The 9,479-nt window shown below is 37.6% G+C and overlaps 1 pseudogene; it reads right to left on the bottom strand.

The window, feature by feature from the left end:
• Positions 1-9,479, bottom strand: part of LOC135204032 (peroxisomal acyl-coenzyme A oxidase 3-like) — a 194,932-nt pseudogene that overhangs the window by 40,970 nt on the left and 144,483 nt on the right.

Genomic DNA, 9,479 nt, shown 5'->3' with positions numbered 1-9,479 from the left:
GCCAGCACACAAGCCACCTCAAGGCCTCCTTACATACAACTACAATTTCTGTGGTAAATAAATACATTTTTAACATAATACAATTGTCAATACAACTACTAAAAATCAACAAATCAACCTATGCCATTTATTTGTCAATGCTAAGCTCATCTGCTTGTTTTCTCAAGTAGTACTTGGAAAACTGAAATGTAAAATGGATTTTATTAGTGTAAAATCATACCAAGGAGCTTGGAACATTTATTTGGAAATTCTGTTTCAAACGCTATACATCTAAAATAGTTAAACATGACATTAAAACTCAGAACTTTAATAAAATAAATGCATGAAAATACAGGGCTCCCCCACTTCTTTTGCTGGGATAAGTTCCAGAACCCACTGCCAAAATGCAAAATCCCCTCTAAAAATTCTTATAACTGCCCAATACCCTGGTCCCTTTAGACTTCAGTGCTTATAAAAGTTCACTGCCTAATGCAAAAAAAAAAAGTGAATTAGTGATAATTTTAGAGAAAGTCCATACAAAAATTCACGAATTAGTGAAATTTCATGCATAAAAGTGAAAAATATGTTCCATAAATATCTGTGAATGCAAAAAAAGTGAAGCATAAAAAAATGGGGTCTACTAAATTTTCACAACAAAATTTATTATTTGGATACTTTACCTATTGTTCAAGATAGCTTACACCTTGTCTAATCAGCATGGCAATATAAACTATCTAACAGTAGGTAAGATTTATCCTAAAAAATTACTTACTAATGTGTTTGCATTAAGTCACTCTTGCCATGCATACCTTCATGAAGAATAGTACACAGTGGCATTTAAAGGATGTAAAAACCACAATACAGTATAGTACTATCAGAAAAATAGGAATACAGTCACCACCTTACTTATGAACATTCAGAGATACAAACAGACAGGGTTACTAGTTAAAACTGTGTTCAGAGCATTCCCCTTTGCCACATCTGCGATCATGCACCATTACCTCACATTTTTCTGTCGCATGTCCCTGTTCACTGTCTCTCTCCATCTCATTTTTGGTCTATCTCTCCTCCTGGTTTTGGGCACTTCCATGTTCAAGGTTTTTTTACATACAGAATCCTCCTCTCCTCTCATAACATGCCCAAACCATTACAAGTGTCTCTGTTGCAGCTTCTTTGATATTTCTGTAACTTTCACTGTCCCTCTTATGAGGTCGTTCCTTATCCTGTCTCTCGTCACTCCGCACATCCAACGTAACATTCTCATTTCAGCCACTTCCATCCTTCTCTTGTGCTTTCTTATTTATGGGCCATGTTTCACAACTGTACTTCAACGCAGGTCTGACTATGCTGATGTTTTCCTCCAACTGCACCAAGCTGATTACATACAGTGGTCCCCCCGTATTCGCAGGGGATGCGTACCAGGCAACCCCCCCCCAATCGAATGTTTAGAATCCGTGAATAGTTGGAACCCCTATAAAAACGCTGAAAACGGCCTATTTTGGTAGGTAAAACTCAAGAAAAACCCACTAAAAATTTTTATACCTGGCTTTTTTAATAGCTTTATCACAAAAAGTACATTTTATGATGAAATTGATAAAAAACCCAGGAATTTGTGGATATTTCTCATAGAAAAATACCGCAAATAGGCAAATTTCCTGCAAATAATGAGTAGATACGGTCCAGAGAGAAATCCACAAATCCGTGAGTCCGCAAATCGGGAGAATGCGAATACGGGGGCCCACTGTATATTCTGTGGTTCACTTCCTCATCCATCCCTCCACAATCATTGACACACGGCCCAAGGTACTTAAAGGAGGTAGTTCTTTTTACTTCTTCCCGCTCTAAGTTGATGCTTCTCTCTTGGTCTCCTCCATTCATCCTTATATATTCAGTTTTTGCTCTGCTTATCTTTAGGCCTCTGTTCTCCAACGCACTTCTTCACAACTCCAATTTCCTGTCTGCTTCTTCCTTACTGGTGGTTACTAACACTATGTCATCTGCAAAGAGTACACTCCAAGGCACCTGATCTTTCACTCCAGCCATTATCACATCTATTAACATATCAAAAATATAGGGATTCATGGCAGAACCTTGGTGGAGTCCCAATTTCACCTCAAACTTCTCTGTTGTTCCCACCTGTGTTGTTGATTCTCTAAACATATAATTTACAATACTCACGTTTTTCCGAGACACCTTCTTCCCTCATGCACCACCAGACTTCTTGCCTAGGCACTCGATCATATGCATTCTCAAGATTTATAAATACTAGATGTAGTTCCTTTCCTTTTTCTCTATATTTTTCCGACTTGTCGCAATACAAAGATGGCATCTGTTGTCCCTTTTCCTGGCACGGACCCAAACTGTTCGTTACTTATAGATGTTTCATCCCTTAAGCCTTGCCTCTATTATTCTTTCATAAATTTTCATGGTATGTGCCATCAGTTTTATGACCCAATAGTTGGCACAATCTTGGATATCCCCTTTATCTTTGTAAATGGGGACTAGCAGGCTGTTTCTCCGGGCATCAGGTATTTTCTACTACTGGAAGATCTTATTGAACAAGTCCCACGAGATGTCAATTCCTTCCTCTCCGTACTTCAACTGGTATTCCATCTGGTCCCAATGCTTTACCCTTCTTCATTTTACTTAGTGCCCACCTCATTTCTCTCTGACTAATCCTGGGAACTTCTCTTTCATTTACTATTTCATCCTCAATGATATTCCTGAGATTTTCTTCATTTCGAAAGTTTTCAAAATACTCTCTCCATCTATTTTCAATTTCCCCTTTTTTGTTAGAACCTTACCATTTCTATCTTTAATTTGCCTATTCTGCCTAGTAGAGCCTTTATTAGGAGCAAAAGTCTGGATAAATTTATCCTTTATATATTTAATAATAATAATATTCTGCCTAGTAATAATTTTTTCAAAGAACAGAACACTAGAAAGAAAAAGAATTTATTCCTTTAACCCCTTCCATGATTATCCCGAGTATTCTTGTGATTATCTACCATGTATTCTTACAGTCGTAAGAATGCTCATTCATACTACTCTTAAAATATTTCTATCTTCTCAATTTTGCTTGCTCTTTGATGAATTCCCATTTTCTATATTTCATCTCCCTATATTAAACATTTAGTCAGTATGTATTTTTTCAATAAATGGTGGTGTGGATTGTTTCCTTTATGAACTTCCAATGTCAAATGCTGCTCCACCAAAATTCTCTGGAAGTTCATAACTCTCAAAGCATGGAAAAAATACTAAATTTTTAATATTGTATGAATCTATAAGTCTATCTTTTTTTCCATTTACCTTTTTAACATCCAAAGTAATTCTTTATAATACTGTACTTCATGATTTAAAAATACAGTGAAATTAGTAAAATTTATGACTCCCAAGTTAACCCAGGAATGTAAACATCAACAAAAATTATGCATTACATATTTAAAACCAACTTTTGAACAATTCAAAATACAAATGGTTATCTGGAACGTAACTAGTTTGAAAGTTGGGTAGTGACTTTACACACACAAAAGAATGGATAAGTAAGTACGTACCTTGATCTGTTGATGACCTATTTAAAGGTGACCCATTCCAAGTCTGCTGCAGAAGTTTATCACCATAATCCAAGTAATCAATGGTACCCATAGGGTATTTTGCTGACATTTCTGGTCGTTTACCCCAAACAGAAATTAACCAGTTGCTAGTCTGCTGGAGCAAGACGTTATTATCACCTTCATAGGTACAGTTGGCATCATTATCATTACGCAGGTCACCAAACCCAGCACCTGTTTATACAAAGAATAAAATACATAGAAAATGAGACCCACAACTGTTATTGTACATTTCTGTTACTTGTATATAATTTTACAATAGAATTTGCTTTTCCTTGTAACCATAACTTTATATACAATGGGTTAATATCAAATTTAAATAGTACATGATTTCCAGTCACATTATAATATTTTCAGAAATTTCCCCTCTAAAAATCTATAAGCTAAAATTTCATTCCAAATAAAAATTATATAAAAACTTCATTTATATAAATGTTTCAAAATAACATGCCCCATTACTCATTTTATTGGTATATATACAAAGAATGTATGGATAATGTTAGAATGGGCTTTCTTGTTTAAGATGACTAACTTTATCTAAAATAGTAAGGTTATATGACTTGGGAAAACAGTATTGCAACCAATAAGCTCACACTGGGGAAATGATCGTTCAATATACATGATGCTTATCTATTTAGTATTTCAAGTAGGTTGGCCAGGCACCAGGCACCCCTTGAGATACTAATAATAGATAAGTTCCCTTCTAAACCTGGCCAGTACAGTGTTGCTGGGTCCCTCTCTGTACACAGACATTTTTTATGCCTACACTTCTCACCATTTTTTATGTCTTTTCTTGTTGTGTAGAAGAGACTCACCAGCCTGGTAGACATCTCCTCTAGGAAAAAGCCACTCCAAAATACACCACTGTTCTTCAATCATGGACAATGCCATAGCCTTTATGCTGGCGTCTCCCACTTTCTTGGATTGGAGTTCCCTTGCTTGGGGGTACAGTACAGTCAAGCAATTTTCTGCCAGTTGCCTCTTCCTCTTGTTTTTCAAATGTTGTAAAGGCATGCTTAGAAGAAAGGCCAAGGTGCCCGGTGGTTTAGTGACAGGATGCCTTACCCTATCATTTTCTTTTTTCTTTACCTATAAATTCAATTTCAAAACCACCACCCTTTCACTGTCTGGAAAATCTGGATTTGTCCATGCTAGGTGTGCTGTTGCTGTCTTTGTTTTAGTGGAGTTTGCAAATATTTCTTTACACTAAATGATTGGATACCTGGTGTGCCAGGTAGGTAAAGGACCTACCACCTGACACCAAAAATCTCCTGAACGTAGCCTTTTCATCCACCAAGACAATATTTGTGACAACCTATAGTAACAGTGTCAATCCACATTTCTAATCAAGATACGGCTGGCACCAAAGCCATTTCTATCGATTCCATTGCAATATTCTCTGCATTGCTGAAGGAGAAAAAATCCTGATGGAGTCTCTCTCTCAGGGAAGATGTTTGTCGGTTGACAGACTGATACACCAAACCAAAGTGCATCCTTTGCATCCTCCACCATATAGAACCTGTGGTGACATGTAAGAGTCAGGGGAAGGAATTTTCTAGATCTAATGGTAGCAAGTTGACTACAAGACCCACAGAACAGGATGTTTACCTGTTAAAACACCATGAGCTAATTGTGACCACAACCACGTTACCCACAGTCTTGCCTCTGGAGCAGTGCCTAAAATCAGCAGGTTAAAAGCTTAGGTTGCATGTCAAAAAGCATTGCACTCATGAGTGAACTAACCAGCCTGAAGTAATTCTGGAGGAGCAGGTCCCTCAGGACCTAAAGGATCCTAAGAAGGCTTGCTACCCCATCTCCAAGAGAAGAGGTGGCCACACCAAACTTCCACTACCTCTCTTACTCCTGCTCCCATCCAATACCAGACAAACTTCTCAACAAAGAAGGCAGATGGGAACCTGCTCCCATCCAATACCAGACAAACTTCTTGATAAAGGCAGATGGGAACATAAGGGATCTTGATTTGAATGGAATTTGGACCTCAAGTGATGCCTTTTGATTCTGATACTCAGTCAGAACTGAATACTAGAAAGAGAATGAAAGAGAACCATGCCTGTGTGAGGTACAAGAAACCAATGAAGCTCTCTCCCCTGAGCAAGAGTGTCCAGGTTGCAAAGGCAAAGGCACCTGTGAGACCAATTGTGCTGAGTGAGGTGGTGTAAGGACATACCTACATCCCCCCAAAGGTGAACAATTTGCAGTTCCTGACCTGCTGCTTACCCATGCATGGTACTGAGACCAAGCATATTGCCGAGAGCAAACAGGCTACATATGCCAACTCTGTTGCACTCGACAGAGCTGCAAGGAGGAGGGCTACCCCTAGACAAGCTCTGACTGGCCATAGACCTGGAGTATGGGAGAGTGAGAAGGCTGCACAATGCCATCCAGTGTGAGCCTAAGAGTGCATGGTGGGAACATTATGGTTTATTTTTCTCTGAAGAGCCAGTATTGAATTGAAGACACGGAGCAAGAGCAATGGTGTTTGTCATTCTTGGGGAGTAAATTATACAATTTTCTAATTGCTTTATTTAAAAGCAATCCACAACTGGCACAAGTTACCTTTGTATTTCCAATTTCCATTAACAATAGTTTATTGGATCAATCCCTGCCTAACCACATACACTAACCTACAATCAATCTACAGGACAATTTCTTAAAAATATACAACTTGATGATCATCAATCTTCTATACATCCTTTCCTTTTAACATGCAGAAATGCCAAAATGAGATACGAATAAAATCTTGCTTTTCGAGCCATTTAAACTTTTTTATCTTTATTCATGTTTCATTACACAATAGCAGGAATTATCAATCTCACACAAAAGCAATTCACAATAGTACAGTACTTTGAACTCCTCCACACTAATTCACAGTCCAACTCCTCCACACTAATTCACAGTGGTCCAATCAAAATTTATCTTCACAAGGGGCAGACCTTTCCACACCCATTCCTGTGGATAACAAGGGCTGTGAACAATGGCTGACCCAAACAATAAAAAATATTAAATCAATGAATGTATCTACAAAACCAACAAACAGTTTGTTTTCACAGCTATTAACCATCTTTTGACCCTACAGGAAGGTAAGGGGGCTAACATAGTGAAGCAGGCATGCGCTGATAGGCTAGCCCTGCCACAGATAAGATGTTTACCTGGTGTTGAATTAGCACCTGTGGTCTCTTGCCTATAGGAACAGCAAATAGGGAGAAGTCCACCTGGACTTCTTCCTATGCCCTGGCCTTCCCTTCTTCATACACCAGGAAAGAGAAAGACGTGGAAGACAATGACAAGGAGGAAGAAGAGGAGGGAGAATGATGTGAATGCTTCTTTTGTTTGCCACCTTGTCTGACTCCTTAATTGACTTGTACACTGGTGGAAGAAAAGTCAAAACATCAGCTTGCACAACTAAATGCCACCATGGAACTATCTGTAATAAACAGAGAAGACAAACTACAGAAGCAGTAGCATAGCAGTCATATAGGAACATGGTAGGTTAATTTTCCTGTAGGGGAGTCCAGGAATGCAGCAAGGGAAGTACTCCCTGTAATATTCAAAGTTGACTACATTTTTCAAAGGTTGTCAAAAGAAGATAATTCTCTAGCTTTCTCATCTCCAGAGGAGGGATGAATGATTTTGTTACAGGTGATGAATCCCTCCTATGGGGTATAAGCCAGGCATAGGAGGGACATGAATGGTAACTGAAAGAAAGAAGGTTCTAGAAAGATTTGGAGTAATTTCCAATGGAGTGATACCTTCTGAAGAACCCAAACAAAACCTTCACCCTCTTCTTGTATATATAATACCAAACATACATGGGTTTACCAATATGGGAGTCATGAAGCACTACATGGCTGACCATGACCTTCACACCGGTCCAGTGTTGGTCTTGTTTATTATTCATAACTGAAATTAACAGGGCCAAAATAAGCACAACGTAATCACACAATGCACAGGGACTCTTTGCTTCTTTCGGAAGGTACAAGGTAACAGAAGCAAAGAAATCAAGGTACTCATCCAAAATTTAACTATGACACAAGGAAGAGGCAGAAGAAACATCCTCTCTATGGCAGCTGAAGAAAGAATAAAATGGTGAGCATGGGTAACACCTCTCTCTCCCCTTATATTCACCAATTTAACTACAGGCAGTCCCTAGCTTATCACGGGTTCAGCTTACGACATTTCGAGGTTACAACGCTTTTCAATTATAGTATTCATCAGAAATTATTTCCAGGGTTACGATGCTTTCGACACCGATCTGACGGAGGAAATATGATTCCAAAAAGGCAAAATAATCAATATTTGAAAGTTTTTTATGAAAAGGGCAATGAAAATGCAGTTTACATAATTTTAATACACCTAAAACATTAAAAGTAAGGTTTTCTTAGGATTTTTGATGATTTTCTGGCTTAAGACGATTTACGGCTTATGACACGTCTCAAGAACGGAACCCCCATCATAAGCCGGGGACTGCCTGCACCTTGTTTCCCATGAATCAATGGCTGTTCAGCTCCAGCTGAAGAAACCTCCTTTTATGAAAGGCAATGGTTGTATTCCAGTAGGAGCAAACAAATTTTTAGGTGATTCCTAAATGGAAACACTACTGTATACCATGTATTAAGTGGCAACAAAACCATACTACATATATATATCTTACACTTCAAGTAGCCATGACCACCGCAAGCCTCTCTGCATTCTTGTATACAGTCTCTGGCAAGCCATCCAGACAATGGCTTACCTGCTGATGATAAGCCATGAACTTCTTGCCCATATAATGCCTTTAGAAAGAGAGAAACAGAAACATGAATGCAACATATTTCAATAGAAAGCAGCACAAAATAAACAAAGTATTTTAAAATCTATTCTGATGCTTAAAAACCAATATCAAAATCTGAGCTCTTTCAATGATCAATCATGGAAGATTAACTGATTGATTGATTGATTTCGTGTTTTCCAGCATCAGTACACCTAAAGGTCACTGCCATTATCTTTTGTTAAGAATGACAAAATTTATATAAAACCTATGGACATGATAAACAGATGACAGACACCATCCTACTTACAAGGAAGTCACATTCCAGACTGTTTGTATGTTGAATTGGTTGTAAATTGGTTACGGTACTCTTCATGCTTATCTAAGTACACAGTAATAACTATCTTACACGAGGTTAGGTTCCAGATATCAGGCCCCCCTATCGAATTTTTGCCTAAGTTTGCCACAGTCTCTAAAAATGCTAATAAATGCTTATGTCTAGAGTTAGAACACCAAATATTAACCTAATCATGCTCCCCAAGTATTAAAATAACTTAATGAAATTAAAGTTACTACTGTAATTTCATTTAAAAGTCTGCTCAATACATTACCCTTAAAAATAATAAATAGTTGGTAAAAAATATTAGGAGTGTTTGAAGATTATATGTACTACAGTGCTCTCCCATTTTTACGCGGGAATAGGTTCCAGAACCTACCGTGGAAATGCAAAAATCCCCTCTAAAAATGCCTTGTACCACTAAAGCTAAAATGCTTATAACTGCCTATTTTAACATTTTAACTACTTAATTTGATAGTCAAACAAAAATATACTTTAAATTATCAAACTAAAACAATTTAATATCATTTCAAACAAAAATACATCCCCAAACCTTCATCTCAAAACACCCAAAGTAACAATGCATTACTGTTACTCTTAATTAGGCTACAGTCAACCACCCATATTCACATTCTCAAGATTCGCAGAGGACTCGCTCATTCACGGGCTTTTCCATTGACAAATATATACTAATTAGTGTATATCGATGTTACTTTCACGACTAAATACATTTTTATGATACAAAAATGATTTAAGTGATTTTCAAATAATATTGATTAATACT

This window comes from Macrobrachium nipponense, chromosome 44 (genome assembly GCF_015104395.2).
Source record: "Macrobrachium nipponense isolate FS-2020 chromosome 44, ASM1510439v2, whole genome shotgun sequence".
Taxonomy (NCBI): Eukaryota; Metazoa; Arthropoda; class Malacostraca; order Decapoda; family Palaemonidae; genus Macrobrachium; species Macrobrachium nipponense.
This window is presented reverse-complemented; position numbering and strand designations above follow the sequence as displayed.